The sequence below is a fragment of the Schistocerca americana genome, chromosome 2 (genome assembly GCF_021461395.2).
Source record: "Schistocerca americana isolate TAMUIC-IGC-003095 chromosome 2, iqSchAmer2.1, whole genome shotgun sequence".
Lineage (NCBI taxonomy): Eukaryota > Metazoa > Arthropoda > Insecta > Orthoptera > Acrididae > Schistocerca > Schistocerca americana.
This window is the reverse complement of record NC_060120.1, coordinates 882,481,021-882,498,463: the sequence shown is the minus strand read 5'-3', so window position 1 is coordinate 882,498,463 and position 17,443 is coordinate 882,481,021.

The window sequence follows — 17,443 nt, the reverse complement described above, 5'->3', positions numbered from 1 at the left end:
TATGCATCATGTATATTTCTTTAGTTTTATGACTGAAACTACAGAGCTCTAATTGCGTTTTATTAATTTCAAATTTGTCACCCATCAGCTAATGAAAAAAGTCAAAAGAAGGTTTCAAATTATGTTTCACATTTATTGAAAAAAGTCGAGGGAGTTAGGCAGAGTCAAATATGTTCTCACATCAACATTCTTTGTCTCGAACGTCGACTATTATGAACAAACCGATGGTATCGCCAAGGGGTACTCTCTAACACCAGCTGTGGCAAACTTGTTTATCGAGAGCTCCAAAGAAATCTTTGGAAACACGTGAACTGAAGCCTACATGCTGTTTCAGATGTGATTATGACACGCCTCTGGTGAGGTCACATGGAAGTGAATCACTTCAGGAGGTTCTTCGGCATCTGAACACTCTGCAGCCCAGTATAAGATTCACCACAGGGGTGGCAGAGAATGGCGAACTCCTCTTTTTGGACTTCTCAGACAAGCGTAGAACGAAAAGTACTATAGGACACAGTGTACACAGGAAAGCCACCCACACTGATTTGTAACTTCCTGCAGCCACCTGCCATCGTCCTACAAAGCTTGATGGTGTGTTCCGTATACTGATACCACAGGACCCGCGCAATATCGGGAGCAGAAAGCCTTCCAAGGGAGCTTAACTACCTTACCACGTTTTCAAGAAAAAAGGACACGACGAGATCAAAATCCAGCGTGCTTTCAGGCAGGAAGTAAAATTCCGGCAGACAGAAAACGAAGAGCAGGAAAAGACAGCGGCATATCTGCTCTGCGCCGGTGAAGTATCGAACAAAATCGGCAGAGTCCTGGCTCGACGTAACGTTAAATGCCTTTTCCGGTCACCTCCGAAAACGCGTGCTCTATTAGGTACGGTGAAAGACGACTTGGGGCTCTGTAAACCAGGTGTTTACAGCATTCCATGTAAATGAGGTAAGGTTTATATCTGGGAGATCATACAGACATTCGAATAAAGAAGCAAGGAACACATAACACTCATGGAACTCAAAGAAACAACAAAATATGAGGTTGCAGAACACTGCATGCATACAGGAGTCTCCGTGAAGTATGAAGAAACGGAAGTGTTTACACGAACCTCAATGATTTGGGCTTCTGTTCTGAAGGAAGCAATTGAAATACAAGCGCCTGACGGGCTGATCAACAGAGACCATGGGTTCACTATCAGCAAAGCTTGGGACCCAGCACTCAGCAAACTGATATTACAGTGTCGGCCGAAAGGCTCTTCAGATTCCGACGCAGGCCACAGGAGTGAGAGACCAGAGTTCGCGCCCAGCTTCCGGCGGAATTGTCGTCCCAACCGCCCCGGGCCCTCTTTCCCACCCCTAACACCACCACCAGCCAACCCCGAACACACCATCTGTCGCAGCGTTCGCTCGGCCGGCAGTGGTGAAAGGTTGAAGACCGTTGAGGAGGGGGGGGGGGGCGATCGATAAGAGTATGAAGGAGGCGTTATGTAGCAAAGACGCTCATTCTGCAGGTTACGGCATGAAAGGTAGAATGAATTGATTGTTGGTGTTAATAACGATCATCCTCCTTTACCTCCTCTGCATTACTGCAGATGACGTGTCACTGAGCACAATTTCTTCTGTGCATGCAGTACACGTGAGGCGTCTAGTTTTTTCCACTGCACTGTGTGGAATACGAAGGTTCTGTTGTAGTTCACCAACCTGCTGTCTTCAAGTTGATGTCCCCAGTGCAGAAAACAGCACGCAGGTCGTAGGTTCTGTATCTTGAGGCTGAAACTGACTTTTAGCAAGGTTCTGTTCTGAAATAATGTGTCACTTCTTTGGGATGCCACTCGTGTATTTTAATATAGCCACACGAGAAGACCACATGATCTTAATACAACACCTTCTGATACAGCAAAGTACATGATCAAACACAATGTTTACGAAAATTTATCTTTACACTATTTGTGGCACGTGCCTGTGCCTCATGACTACCGGAGTGAATCTTTTAATACTGCATACTGGCAAACACATCCTGCCACAGACAACATGACTGTACATCTCGACTGTCTAATCCAGGGTGACAAACAGGAACTTGAATAAAAATTGGAAACACATCCTACGACAGACAACATGTCTATTCTCCTCGACTGCCTAATCCAGAGTGGCGAGCAGCCCGAAACACTTCGCGCGCCATACCAGAAACTGCGTGACCCGAATACTTGCGAAGTGCTTCGTCTGCAATTTCGTCAGTCCTTTGTTTCTGATTTAAATTGTTTTTAATAATTCTAAAATGACTGATTGATAGTCAGCTGTTGAGAGATATTTATATTGAAAAGTGAAGTCATTTCAATGAGTAGTTTAACTAATAATAAATAATAACCATACTTTCACGTTTTGGCTCCCTTGCTCCGAACACAGCAGTCAATCACAGAGCAGTAGCATTATGCAGGCGGTCTTTCTCACGGGAATGGTACCAAATCTAACATCTGTCACAGGTACCTCACACCACATTTCGTCATCTATATACTTCTTGCATCTCCACTGCTCTGGGAACAGCTTCTTGGAGCCTAATATGATGGCTGACTAAGCCGGAAATATTACAAGGTGTGACCCGAAGATGACGCAATCGACATATTGTGTTACGGAAACGACTGCACCTAGCTGGACGCTCGAGAACAGTACAAACAGATGATTCGCTGGGGAAGCCTATCGCACATAATCTGGGTAATTTGTGCACCATGAATTACGCTGCCTCAATACTTAGTTATTAACTTTAATGCTTGACTTTTAGTGTTCAGCCCTTAACGTGAGGTTATACCTCTTAAGGATTAGATCACGACAGAATTTTAAGTTTTTAAATTCGGTCAATAATTGTATGAAATAGTGAAAATTAAATTTTTTTTGCCTGTGGAAGCCGTTATGTAGGCAACCTGCAATTGATCCTTTATGAGCGTTCCAGATATTTAGTAGTATAGATATGGTCACGCACCCCTTAGGGACTTTTTGTCTAGAATGTGGAAACATTATTGAAACGCATTCTAAAATGTATTTATTAATCAAGATTTAGTTTCCTGGTCTGACAAGTGATATGTTACAATAATTACTTTTACACAAAAATGTCTAGTTTCCTTCCTGTGACTTACTGTATTAAACTTATGTGTTTCCAAGTGGAACTTCTTATATTGAAACATAAAGTGGGGAGAGTCAGCAGAATTAAACTTCAGAACAGTGAATGTACCTTCTCTTATACACTTCAGTTTTAATGTTATAAACTCATAATAAAACTCATTTCCTTTTAAATGCACTGCATCAGCACAAAGTTGGAAGACCTAGGCAATAAAGCTAAAAACGGCATGAAGTATACTACGAGCTAGCATTTGCATATTATTAGTATTCCAGTGCTAGCCCAAAGCGGGTTATAGTAGCAACAATTACATTATGTATACAAGGTAAGATTATGCAGCCAAGTCAGATACCTTGAGGCAGGAAATGGGTTTATTAACAATAAGACATGTATGCACACGGACAGTGTAACGCTTCGAATCTTGTTTATTTCTCAGATCAGCTCGTCACGCTCCGTTTACATCTTCCAGGACAGACGAAATTCGACAGTGGCTGGATCGGGTCTAGAGAAACTACAGTTTATTATTCCTTGATATTGCTGCTCATGTTAGTTGGGGACAACTTCTTCGAACACAGGCAGAAAGAGGTTCCCTGACAGTGTTGCGCACCGCCCCAACACCGGACATAGAGGTGATACCATGACGTTTTTTCAGATAATCCCAGGTTTTGAGTACAGCATCACGAAGGACGTATTCGGCTATCCATGCATCGCGGTGGACGGATTTGTCTAGCCGCGCAGAGTAGCAGCGCGGTATGAAGCGCCACGTCACGGATTGCGCGGCCCCTCCAGCCGGAGGTTGGAGTCCTTCCTCGGGCATGTGTGTGTGTGTGTGTGTGTGTGTGTGTGTGTGTGTGTGTGTGTGTGTGTGTGTGTGTGGTTGTTGTTGTTAGCGTAAGTTAGTTTAAGTAGTGGGTAAGTCTTGGGACCGATGACCTCAGCAGTTTGGTCCCTTAGGAGTTTACACACATTTCAACGGATTCGTCTATGAAGGTCTGAGGAGAACGAACATTGTCAGAGTACATCCGTCATACCTACACGGACTAGTGCCTGGTGTAATGGTACGAGGTCCCATTATGTTACATGTCATGTTGGCAGAACAAGTAGCCATTAGATTTCTTAGTGACAAGATTGGTGGTTGTGCAGTATGTTTGAGGTCTCCGTTGCAGGATAACACAGGATGATATTTTATGCGTCCTGTTATGACCTCTGTACAAAGTGGAAACGTTGCCCTAGTGATTATGTTTTCTAGGTCTGTTATCCATCAGAAACATTTGGCGGTGGATTACTGAGAGAATAGCACATTACCACCTAATAGCTGCTCGACTGTGTCATAGAGATGACGTAGCGTGGAACCGTATACCTGTATTTCTCATCCACCCTCATTTCGACTGATTGACCAGCCGGTTTAGGCCTATTGTTACTGACAGACGTGGCAAGTCTGAGCACGAAATTTGGCAACCTGTGCTTCCTCAGATAGTGTAATAATGTGTTTTTCATGTTATGCTGCACATACTTTATGTAAGAACTTGGTTATTAGTCCAAATTCCTGGGATTGCATTTTCAAAGGCCAGATTTTATATTGCAGTAGAGGGCTATTACAGAGAAACTCAAACACACTGAAAAAATCAGAACAACGAGTACGCTTTTGGACATCCGACTGTTTGTGTTGCGAGTGATAAAAGCGTTGCAACTCCAGTCAAGTGCCCATCCTTTCGTTGGTGCATGTTGCGTTATCACGAAGCACCGTATGTTAGGAAACTCATTTTCTGTCAATTTCATTCCAACCAAACAAATTGGATTCATTGAACTGTAGCATAATTCCGCCCCATTTGCCTGAATTTGATTACAAATGCGTAACATTTCAAAAAGATAAAAAAGTTAATTCATCTGAAGGACGGGCGTACAGTTAAAATTTCACTGGTGGATCCACGTACTACGTGTCAGCACATACAATAAACGTATGCACATACGCTTGCAAAACCTTACCGTTCTACCCTGGGTTAATGTTCCATGGCACCATGGCAAATAGAGTGCGTTTCAATTTCACAACCAAATTTTCTGTATGAAAGAAAACAGAAACTTGGGATACCTACGCCTGGTTCTTCAACTTTCGTTTTCCGGGCATCAAAAGGAGTTTTATGTTCTCCGTTTCAGAAGGTACATTTTGCTACAACAGAGTGGAACGATTTTCTTCGAGAGCTCGGCATTCCACCTCGTGCAGGAAAAGGAGTGTATGGAGCTCCCGTTACACAACAGACATTTAAGATCGCTTCATCTCACAGTACATGATATTTCTTTTCTTTTTGGTGGGAAGTTCTGTCTACGTGCGTCTCCTTCCAACACATTTGAGGGATCTGCGGTGCCACATACTAACAGCAGTGTACAGCGTCTCTAGTCTCCTGACTTAAGTATGGTTCTGATTTTGATTATCGCCTTGATGTTTGTTGTGGGTGCGGTGGCGGGCACATTGAACAACATGTAAAGAGCAAACGAAAACTTTTAACCTAAAAGTAGTTGTAAATATCATCTCAATGTTTTACGTGCATGCATCTAAAAGAAATAGCCATGTAAAATGTGGTGGTTCTTTTCAAAATGAAAATTCTGTAGTCTATTACATAAAGTTAAAATGTCCTAGGTCTCTATCGTCATTCATGGAGAACATGTAGTTTTGTGTCTGTATTAAAAGGATGTTGCGGTATGCAACGAAAGCAACACGTCACACGATCGAAAAGTTTCTGCATTTTACTGCGAGGCATGCAATCGAAATTATAAGTCTTTCCCGTTCTTTTGAAATGCATATACCGGTATCAAAATTACATTGAGCTAAATTGTTACATTCCTTCACAAAAGCAAAAGTGCCCTACAAATGAGAAGTCTCGTGCGGGAAGCTGCCGAAAACGTCAAAAGTTTGACGAAGGAGAATTGGCAAGCAGCATGGGAGAATCACAGAGCAGCCTTAATAGAACAAAGCAAAATATTTTCTAATGTCCAGGAGAAATATTCCAGATGTCAGTAAAAATACAGTCGACCACACTTTGGACTTTGTTAGGATACATAATTGGAAAGTCCGTTTCCGGAGCGAAAAATCACCCCATACCTAAACTACAGCTCGAATAGTCATGCACTCAAGAGCTGTTGAAAGAGATGTGCGAAACGAGTCAAGAAAGGAACTCTTGTTAATGAACGTCAAATCTGAATTTTATGCCACCACTGCATTTTGTTTGGAGCAGAATTCTAGTGCTGCCAACCATCAGCTAGTAATGACGGCAATCGATGGTGGCTATTAGAACGTACTAAAATAAACTGCGTCCCAACAGGCCTTGAAGGTGCAACGGTACCCACCGGCCGCCGTGTCATCCTCACCCCACAGGCGTCTCTGGATGCGGATGCTGAGGGGCAAGTGGTCAGCATACCACTCTCCAGCCCGATGTCTGTTTTCGCTACCGGAGCCGCTACTTTCCCATCAAGTAGCTCATCAATTGGCATCAGAAGGGCTGAGTGCACCCCGCTTGCCAACAGCGCTCGGCAGACCGGACGGTCACCCATCCAAGTGCTAGCTGCGCTCGACAGCGCTTAACTGAGGTGATCTGGCGGGAACCGGTGTTGCCACTGCGGCAATGCCTTTGGCTGCTCAGACATACTGTGAAGTCAAATGTAGTTCAGAAAATACAACTCTCATAGTATCGTGCAAATACTACAAAATCGATAAAATATTAAAAAATGTTTTATGTACTCTCTAGATTCGGAGTGAGAGTAACAGACATATGGATTGCTCAGTTTACAACTAGTCTCACTGCATGATTTATCGATACATCGTTTGTTGTTTCGTACGCCCGAAGGGATACGGATGCTGTTATGCGTTCTGGAGAGGAATTTCGCCTGACACCGTTGATAGTTTTGTTAGTACTCAGTTACATATTAGTAGCCCGGATGCAAAAGCCGCTAATTGCATTTTTTGTCGATTCTGAATAGAGCTTCCTACCGCAAGTAATTTTTTCAGCGACGACAAGACGAAATAGTTTTCAGGGTGCAAAACCCTCTGTAAACCATTAGAACTTTCTGTAGAAAATCGCGTTAGGTTGCAAAAGCCGGCAACTGCACGTTGTCGCGGGGTTCAAAGCCCGGTAAAAGTCCAATGTTTGCAAAACCCGCCAAGTTCAATAGGCCTGGCAGTCTCCGTACCAGATCCGGATGCAGCGAATGCCGTCTGACATCACACTTACTGATCTAGACATTCAAAGCTACCTTTCAGTTTGTTACGATTCGAAGGAATATTTTTATTATTCAGCGTTGGATTGGCTGCGCTGCGGCGAACTTGCACGCAACAATGAAGCTCTCGTTGCCGAGGCATTGTCTAAATATACGCCAGTAAGCAGAGTTTAGCTAGTCAGTAGTCCGTTTGTTAATGTATTTGCCTCAGTGTTTTGAAGAAAATAAGTTATTTTATGGACGGTTTAAATGTAGACCACAATACAAACGAAGTGCGAGTAATTGAAATAATAGGAATTGTGAAAGAAGTAGAATCCATTGTTGTAATTGAAAATAACCAGAACAAGATCAAGGGCGACGATTCCTCCCGGAAAAGGAAGAGGCGTCCTGATCAGCGGAAAAGAAATGTTTCCAATAGAGAGAGGTAAAACATGAAAATTATTATTAAAGCAATGATACGCAATAAATACTGTGTTGACACTAACTGTTATGTCGCATATGGAAGGATTAGTGACAGCTACTGGCAACTGGCATTTCAGATACAGAAAGCAAAAAAAAAATCACATTCACGAAAAGCAAAAACATGAATATTTGTCTAGTTCGAGGAGAGACCTTCTATAACTTTGAAGCTGGAGATGTGAAGAGCATCCTGAAGAGGGGAAAAAATTCAGCAAAGGAAACGGCCCAATACCAATCCCATCTGGTGTAAGACTTTCAGAAGCCAAACTCGGACGCCAAAAGCTACTTTGGTGAAGTCTGGGCGACGAACGACAAACTTCAATTCTATACCGAGGTACTGGATTAGCAGGAAGGCACTCCTAGAGTCGGTCCGGCCACTGCCAACCATCTGAAGATGCCGAAAGCATGTTAAGGTCTATGTCGATGTCGATGTCAGTTTACAGCTAATTTCATTCTCTAGCATTTCTGTCTCAGTTTTATCTAAGATGCAACTTTCCGCCAATATTATAATTTTCTACTGTACTGTCGATGTTTTACTAAGGTATAGATTTGGTGCTTATTTTATTCTCTACAATATCTTGTGATGTCAAACACGCGATGGTGTATTTTTTTCTTTACACGTTATGTGAAGGATTCATATTTATTCTCTTTCTGTAGTTAGGTAAGTCAGATTTTCCTGGTAAAATAATGTCACCATCGCATTTTTATACGCAAATTTACATAATCCTCAGACTTCTCTTTTAAATAAAACTTAGTCTGCTTATATTCACAATAATTAAATTCCAGCTTTCTGTCATTCCTAACATATTATTGAATGGCGGGTTTTTGCAACCAAATGTCTGTTTAGTATTGGATTGATAAATATGCAAAATTCGCTAATTGCTTAAATCAAGTGCAAAAACAGCTAATTCAATATTTAATTTCAGATTTTAACGTACAACATAGAGTTGCAGATACCAGCCATGAATACCATGCAGTTAATTATGTTTTTACTTACTTTTACAAAAGAAACGAAGTCTTTAACTTTAATAGTTTGGATGGGACGAGTTATCATGCTGTTAGCGGCTTTGCTTCTGGGATACTCATATGTTTCGAAGCTCTATATGCCCCCATCAGAGAAATTTTTTATTTCTTTTCCTTCTGAAAAGTTATTATTACAAATTAACCTCTTGTGTTAAGGACAATGGCTGGCTTTGTGTGACAGTAACCACCTTTTGGATTTTGCGGCTTCATCTATTTTCCGTACTTGAAACAAAAACTGAATACTAATTCTGCCTTATGCAAGTCACAGGTTTTTCTTACTACGCACAGAAAATAAGAAGATCTGCCACAGCCAAAATATGACTATAATTTGTGTTGGTGCAAACGTGAAAATGTAATGTCCTCTTTTCGTAAACGAATATTTTACAGTTCCCCTGCAAGAACATCCAACGGACTTTTCACAACGACAAGTAATTTCATATCAAAACTGATTCTCCACAAACGATCTTACATTAACTGCTTTTACACCAAATTCTTCGAAAGTCAAGAAACACTGACACAGTCTACGAATGGTGCGCAATTAGCGTTTTCCCAAGGTCTCAATTTTTTCACTTGTGTTTATCTTGCGCTGAAATCCTTTCAATGTGTTGATTAGAAGATAATTTCGGGTTACATTATAAGTTACATATTATAAGTTCTCTAGATGCAGTACATTCACACCTTCTAAGATCAGCAACAGAGGATGATGCTATCCTTATCATTGTAATCGTTAAATTGTTGTACATGAAAATCATATTTCTGCTATGATAATAGTATTTTTGTCACAAATTAAAATTTATTGGTATATCACGACTGGGCTTAGATGACGTTTCCAGGAGGTACGTAGAAGCTGCCAAATACGTCGCTGTGATTTATCAGTCCTCTGTCCACAATCAAGTACGTAGCCTTGAACTTTGAAAATAAATTTTCGGGTAGTACCCACATTAATAGCAAAGCTTAGGAGAAGGTATTAAAATGTTCACTAGACACTTACGCAGCTTCGTTTCATGAAAAAAGTTATTATGAGCTAGAGCTATTAAATTTCTATCATATGTACTACAAAAATAGGTATAGGACAGTGCTGATTGCTGAAAAAATGTCTTTTAATGACAAAATAAGATACAGCGTAGCGAACAAAACTAAATAAGTCTGAGACGTCATCTAACAGGGAAGAGGGAGAGGAAAACCAATATATAGTGACATACTGAAAACGGTGTGGGTAAAATAATAAATAATCCACACCAGCTAGTAAACTACGTTCATGACAATTTTTCACTTTTTGCCGAGGAAAAGCAACAAAAATTATAAAAAGCAAATGTAGCAATTGTAGATAAGTGTACACTAAATGTAAAGCAGTTATTACCTATCCAGAGCAAGAAGTTAGAAAATCTAAAACTAAAACACAGAAAACTGAGATGAAATGCCAATGTATTTGCTGTAACATTGCGTACATAGTATACAAGCTCAGTTAAAAAGCCTAGTAAATAAATCGTTCGCTTCACAGAACATTCTAAATAAATCAGTTCAGGCAAGAGTTTTACTTCCATTGAAGAAAAGTAATGCAAAGACTTAGAAACCTAAAGGTCAGTTTCTCTGTCATCTTTCCCAAATTAATAGAATCAATTATGAAAGCCATTATAGTAAGTTATTTAAGTAAATACAATTTTCTCAGTGAACAACATGGTTCCAAAATGGCAAAAGCAGATAAGCACCCATATCAGAATTCAGATGTTGGTACCTGATGCCCTTAAAAGGATAAGTGTGTCTCAGGTGTAGTCTAAAATTTTTCTATGGCTTTTGATACCGTTGACCGTAGAATTCTACAAAATAAGCTGGATTCATTACAAATATGAGGCCTAGTTAATGGACTGGTTCAGATCACAGTTTGCAGACAGGTCACAAAGAACAGAGATAACATAAATCTTGAATAGAGCTAAACTAGTCGTAAAACCAAAATACGATAATGCTGGAATTCCTCAGGGTAATATAGTAAAACTAGTTCTGTTCCTGATACACATAAATTACGAGTATTTCCACAGTAGCATTGATCAAGGGGAAATTTCTTTTTGCTCCTTGTAGAGAAATCAAAGGAAACATTAATGAACGTTTATTAATCTTCAATATTCAATAATGTTGTTGTTGTGATCTTCGGTCCAGAGACTGGTTTGATGCAGCTCTCCGTGCTACTCTATCCTGTGCAAGCTTCTTCATCTCTGAACAACTATTGCAACCTACGTCCTTCTGAATATACTTAGTGCAGTCATCTCTTGGTCTCCCTCTACGATTTTAATTCTCCACGCTTCCCTTCAGTTCTAAGTTGCTGATCCCTTGATGGCTCTGAACGTATCCTAGTCAAGTTGTCCCACAAATTTCTCTTCTCCCCAATTTTATTCAGTAACCCCCCCCCCCCCCCCATTATTTACGCGATCTACCCACGTAATCTTCAGCATTCTTCTATAGCATAACTTTCCGAAAGCTTCCATTCTCTTCTTGTCTAAACTAGTTTTCGTCCATGAATCACTTCCATACATGGCTACACGCCATGCAAATACTTTCATAAAAGACTGCCTGACACCTAAATAAATTACTCGATGTTAACAAATTCCTCTTCCTCAGAAACGCTTTCCTTGTCATGGCCTGCCTACATTTTGATCCTCTCTACCTCGACAATCATCAGTCATTTTGCTTCCCAAATAGCAAATCTCATTTACTACCTTACGTGTCTCATTTCCTAATCTAATTCCCTCAGCATCACCCGATCTAATTCGAATACATTCCATTATCCTCGTTTTGCTTTTACTGATGTTCATCTTATATCCTCCTTTCAAGCCACTGTCCATGCCGTTCAGCTGCTCTTCGAGGTGCTTTACTGCCTCTACTTATAATGCCGTCGGCAAACCTCAAAGTTATATTTCATCTCCATAGATTTTAATTCCTACTAATAACTTTTCTTTTGTTTCCTTTAGTGCCTGCTCAATATACAGATTGAATAATAAGCTTTCCTTTCGTGCCCCTTGACTCTTGTAACTGCCATCTGGTTTCTTTACAAATTCTCAACAGCCTTTCGCTCCCTGTATTTTAAGACTACTACCTTCAGATTTTGAAAGAGACTATTCAAGTCAACATTGTCAAAAGTTTTCGCTATGTCTACAAATGCTGGAAACATAGGTTTGCCTTTCCGTAACCTGTGTTCTATGATAACACGTAGGGTCAGTATTGCCTCGCGTGTTCCAACATTTCTACGGAATCCAAACTGATCTTCGCCGAGGTCAGCTTCTACCAGTTTTTCCATTCGTCTGTAAAGAATTCGTGTTAATATTTTGCAACTGTGAACTATTAAACTGATAGTTCGATAATTTTCAACCTGACAGCTCCTTCTTTCTTTGGGATTGGAATTATTATATTCTTCTTGAAGTCTGAGTATGTTTCGCCAGTCTCATACATCTTTCTCACCAGATGGAAGCGTTTTGTCATGGCTAGCTCTCCCAAGGCTGTCAATAGTTCTAATGGATTGTTGTCTACTGCCGGGACCTTCTTTCGACTTAGTTCTTTCAGTGCTCTGTCAAATTCTTCACTCAGTATCAAATCTCCCATCTCATCTTCTTCTACGTCCTCTTCCATTTCCATAATATTGCCATCGCCCTTGTATAGACGCTTATATACTTATTCCACCTTTCTGCTTTTCCTTCTTTGTTTAGGACTTGATATTCATACAAGTGTTCTTTTTTCTCTAAAACTCTCTTCAATTTTCCTGCAGGCGGTATCTATCCCACCCCTAGCGATACATGCTTTTACATCCTTACATTCGTCCCCTAGCCATCCCTGCTTAGCCATTTTGCATTTCCTGTAGATCTCATATTTGAGGCATTTGTATTCCTTTTCACCTGCTTCCTTTACTGCATTTTTATATTTTCTTCTTTCAACAATTAAATTCAGTACCTCTTCTGTTACCCATGGGTTTCTACTAGTCCTTACCTTTTTACCTACTTGTTCCTCTGCAGCCTTTACTATTTCATTTCTCAAAGTTACCCATTCTCCTTCCATTGTATCTCTTTCCCCTGTTCTTGTAAATCGTTCCCGAATGGTCTCTCTGAAATTCTCTACAGCCCCTGATTCTTTCAATTTATCCAGGTCCCATCTCCTCAAATTCCCACCTTTTTAGAGTTTCTTCAGTTTTAGTCTACAGTTCATAACCAATAAATTGTGGTCATGGTCCACATCTGCCCCTGGTAATATCTTTCAGTTTAAAATCTAATTCCTAAATCTATGACTTATCATTATATAATCTATCTGAAACCTTTTAGCGTCTCCAGGCCTTTTCCGTGTTACACTCAACATAGAGAAAACAAATGCCATGGATTTCACTTTAAAGAGGGAAAATTAAACTATACACTACGGGGAAAATATACAAAACTTCAGGTAATGAATATTTATTCTCTGTACGTAACAGCCATAGTTTTTAAGATATGCGCTATTCATAGCTACATTAAGTTCTTAGATAATTAATTCAGTTCTGGGGAACAATCGCACAAAATGAGAACAAAATGGCTCTGAGCACAATGGGACTAAACTTCTGAGGTCATCAGTCCCTAGAACGTAGAACTACTTAAACCTAACCACCCTAAGGACATCACACACATCCATGCTCGAGGCCGGATTCGAACCTGCGACCGTAGCAGTCACGCGGTTCCAAACTGTAGCGCCTAGAACCGCTCGGCCACCCCGCCGGCAAAATGAGAACACAGTTTTCAAACTACAGAAAACGAGCATAAACATAATAACCAAACATAGGAATTCTACTTATCAGGAAGCTCCTCTCGAAACATTCTGGAACTCCCAAATCCAAGAGAGAGAATTCAACGGAATCAATCCGTTATGCACATGCAAAATAACATTGATAATTACTGCACGGTCAGCTCCATCCATGACCATAAAATATTGTATAAACTGAACCCACATTTCCCATAAAGAATAAACATAAAACTATAAAGAGCTTTTTCTCCGAAGGAATAAAATAGTACAATAGACTATCCAAGAAAGTTAAACAGATTAGTAACGTAAACGCGTTTCAGAATGCAGTGGAAAAGTACCTATTGGACAGTACGTTCTATACAGTGAAGGATTACTTAGATAACACGGAGTAGTTGTTTGGTAAACAAGGTAACAGAAGGAAATAATAATGTTAATAAACATCTGTCACTTCACAGTATAATCCCGCACCGTAATGTTTGCTCTTGTGAAAAACCTTATTCCAAAAGCTCTGCAATACATATTACTAACACTTTATCCTCTTTCCGAGCTCAACATCTCACACATTCTGCAGGGATGCTGACGCAATATCCCAAGGAAGCAAATGACAGGCTGCGGTTGACAAAATGGAAACCAAACAGCATAGCCATGGTCCTGATATCATCTCATGGTGTGTATGATGTTACAGTATAGTGTGTGTAGAGTGTGTAGTGATTTGTAGTGAATTTCGGTGGGAAATGAATGGACAATGTATCACCAGTTTTTACGCTATTAGATAATTTTTTTTAAAGAAAAGCGAGGCTCCAGTCTTTATAAGCCATTCTGATTGAGGTTTTTTGTGTTTTCCCTAAATTACGTCAGGCAAATGCCGGAATTATTCCTGCAATAACACTAAGATCTAATACTTGACTTATCTTTGTCATACAAGAGATTTAGTTGCCTTTGTAAATGAATTAAGTTTTTATTTATTTGTTAATAAACTATAACACGAAGACACGCCAAATATCCTTGTACAGTGATACACGGTTGAAGAAATTACTGCTGCTACTACAGTCACAGAAGTCGTAAAGAGAGCCATAGGTACAAGAAAGGCACCTGCGAAGAAACCATGGATAACAGAAGAAATACTTCAGTCGATCGCACAGAAGGATGTCTAAAATTGCTCAGGGAAATTCGGGAAACAAGCCACTTAGGTATGAACTTAGTCAGCTGTTCGTGAATTTAAAAGCAAGGGCGGTAACATTAATAGTGCATTGGGAAAACCACTGTCAAATGCAGAGGAGAAAACGGATAGGTGGAAAGAGTACACTGAGGGCCGCTATCATGATGATAACATGTCTGATGACGGAACAAGAAATAGGAGCCGACCAGAAAGAGAAAAGAGATCCAGTTATGAATCACAAATTAAAAGAACTTAGGAAGCCTTAAGATCAAATAAGGCGCAAGGGATGGATAAAATTTCGTCGGGATTTCTAAAATCACTGGGGGAATACGGCAAGCAAATAACTATTCACGTTGTTGTATGAATGTATGACACTGGCGATGTACCATCAGCCTTTCATGAATCAAAGTTGCTGACAAGAATAATATAGAGAAGAATGGAAAACAGAACTAAAGATCTTTTAGTTGACGATTAGTTCCGCTTTACAAAAGGTAAAGGCAACAGATAGGCAGTTCTCACATAGCGGCTGATAACGAAAGCAAGGATTTGTCGACCTGGGATAAGCGTTCGACGGTATCAAACGGTGCAAGATGTTCGCAATCATGAGAAAACTAGTGGTCGTCTGTAGGGAAACAGGGGTAATATATAAATTTGTTACAATAACTAAAAGGGAACAATGACACTAGAAGACCCAAGAACGAAGTTCTCGGATTAAGAAAAGTGTAAGACAGGGAAGTAATATTTCACCCCTAATCTTCAATCTTTACATCGAAGTAACAATGACGGAAATAAAAGGAAGGTTCAAGAGCTGGATTAAAATTCAAGGTGAAAGAATATAAATGTCGCCGATGACATTGCTGTCCTCAGCGAAAGTCAAGAAGGGTTGCAGGAACTGTTGAATGTAATGGTCTAATGAATACATAATACGGACCGGCAATAAAGCAAAGGAAGACGAATGTAACGAGAAGTATCCGAAATGAGAACAGCGTGAAATGTAACGTCAGAATTGGGGATATCGACGTAGACGAAGCTACGGAATTCTGCTACCTAGGAAGCAAAATAATCCACGTCGGATGCAGCGAGGAAGAAATAAAAAGCCGAGCAGCACAGCCCAAGAAGGGCATTCCTGGCCAAGAGAAGTCCACTAATACTAATATTGATGGTAATCGAACACAAATCATAATTTGAGGAAGAGTTTCCGAGAATGTACGTTTGGATTATGGAATTGTACGCCAGTGACACATGGTCTGTGGGAAAGCCGGAGCAAAAGAGAATCGAAGCATTTAAGATGTGGTTCTACAGAAGAATGTTGAAAATTTAGCGGGGTTAGGAATGACGAGATTCTCCCCATAATCGACAAAGAAAACATTGAGAAGAAGAAGGGACAGGATGATAAGAAACGTATTAAAAAATCAGGGGATAGTACAGAGAGCTGTAGATGGTAAAAACTGTAAAGAAAAGCAGAGATTGGAATTCATCCAGGAATTAGTTGATGGCGTAAGTTGCAAGTGCTACTCTGATATGAATAGTTTGGTACAGGAGAGGAACTCGTAACCGCACACATCAAACCAGTCAGAAGACTGATGATACAAAAGAAGTCCGCTACTGCTATGACTACTACCTCCGAACTAAAATCAGAATCACCTCCGAGAGTTATAATTATGAGAAACCGGACGCACCATAAGTCTTCAACTTGTATTTAATGCTGCCAAATACATCAGCTGGTGCACGTGTGTGCGCGCGAGCGCGCGTCGTTGTGTTCATCCATGTTCAACTTCATATTTGCAATAGCTCAACAGATTCACAATGGAAAACTTTCATTTTGACAAGAAGTCCTGGTTTCAGCCATTAATAAGAACTGTATTTGCTAGTATAGTGTTGGATTCGTTAACAATATCCAACTCTGCAGCTGCATACTGATGATTCACAGTTATGAAAAGAGCCGAACACCGTAAAGATTTTAACAATTACAGTAATTACACCTACAGTGTTATAATGAAGTGTGTAATTTCTAAAACAGTGAGCGTTTCGTAATAAAGATCATTTTTCTGAATATCGTGTACATCTTAGGTCGCTACGCACTCAGCATAGTATAACGTTTTCGTAGTTATTTAACTGAAAGGTAATGAAACAGTATCCGCTTGCGGCTATCGCGACTAGCATTGTTAATCGGAGCTGAAGGCTTTGTCTACGAGTACATGAAAGACTTATTGTATATAGCGCAAACTCGCTGCTTGTGACGTAATATAAACCTCATTAAACATTTCTAGTATTTATTTGTATTGTTATTCACAAACCCACTGCAGATTGCGATGTAACCCTTTATTCGTACGTGCGCGTTGTCTACCATTGTGCGTTGCACTCTGAACTTTGCTCTCCAGTGTATAAGTAAATGAAAAGCTGAGGACTATTTGATATTGAACCAGCTGCACAAAAGCCAACGGATTTAAAGCCTACAAAGAAAGAAACGGTCGCTCTAAACAAAAACTCGTGACTACATGTAACACTGCCAATAATATGTTTTGTTAAATATAATACTGACAGTGTTCTTTATTTCGTCGATGTTACTAAACTGTAAAGTAATATTTTTGGCTCCTAGGCTTAAATTTATTGTGCCGTGCTACCCAGTATCCATAGAAGTCTAGAAAATGCACTTATCAGTTATTCTTCTGCGGCTTAATTTAGGTATTCTGCAGATGTAACTGTTGAAAAATTATCAAATTATGACATATGGCA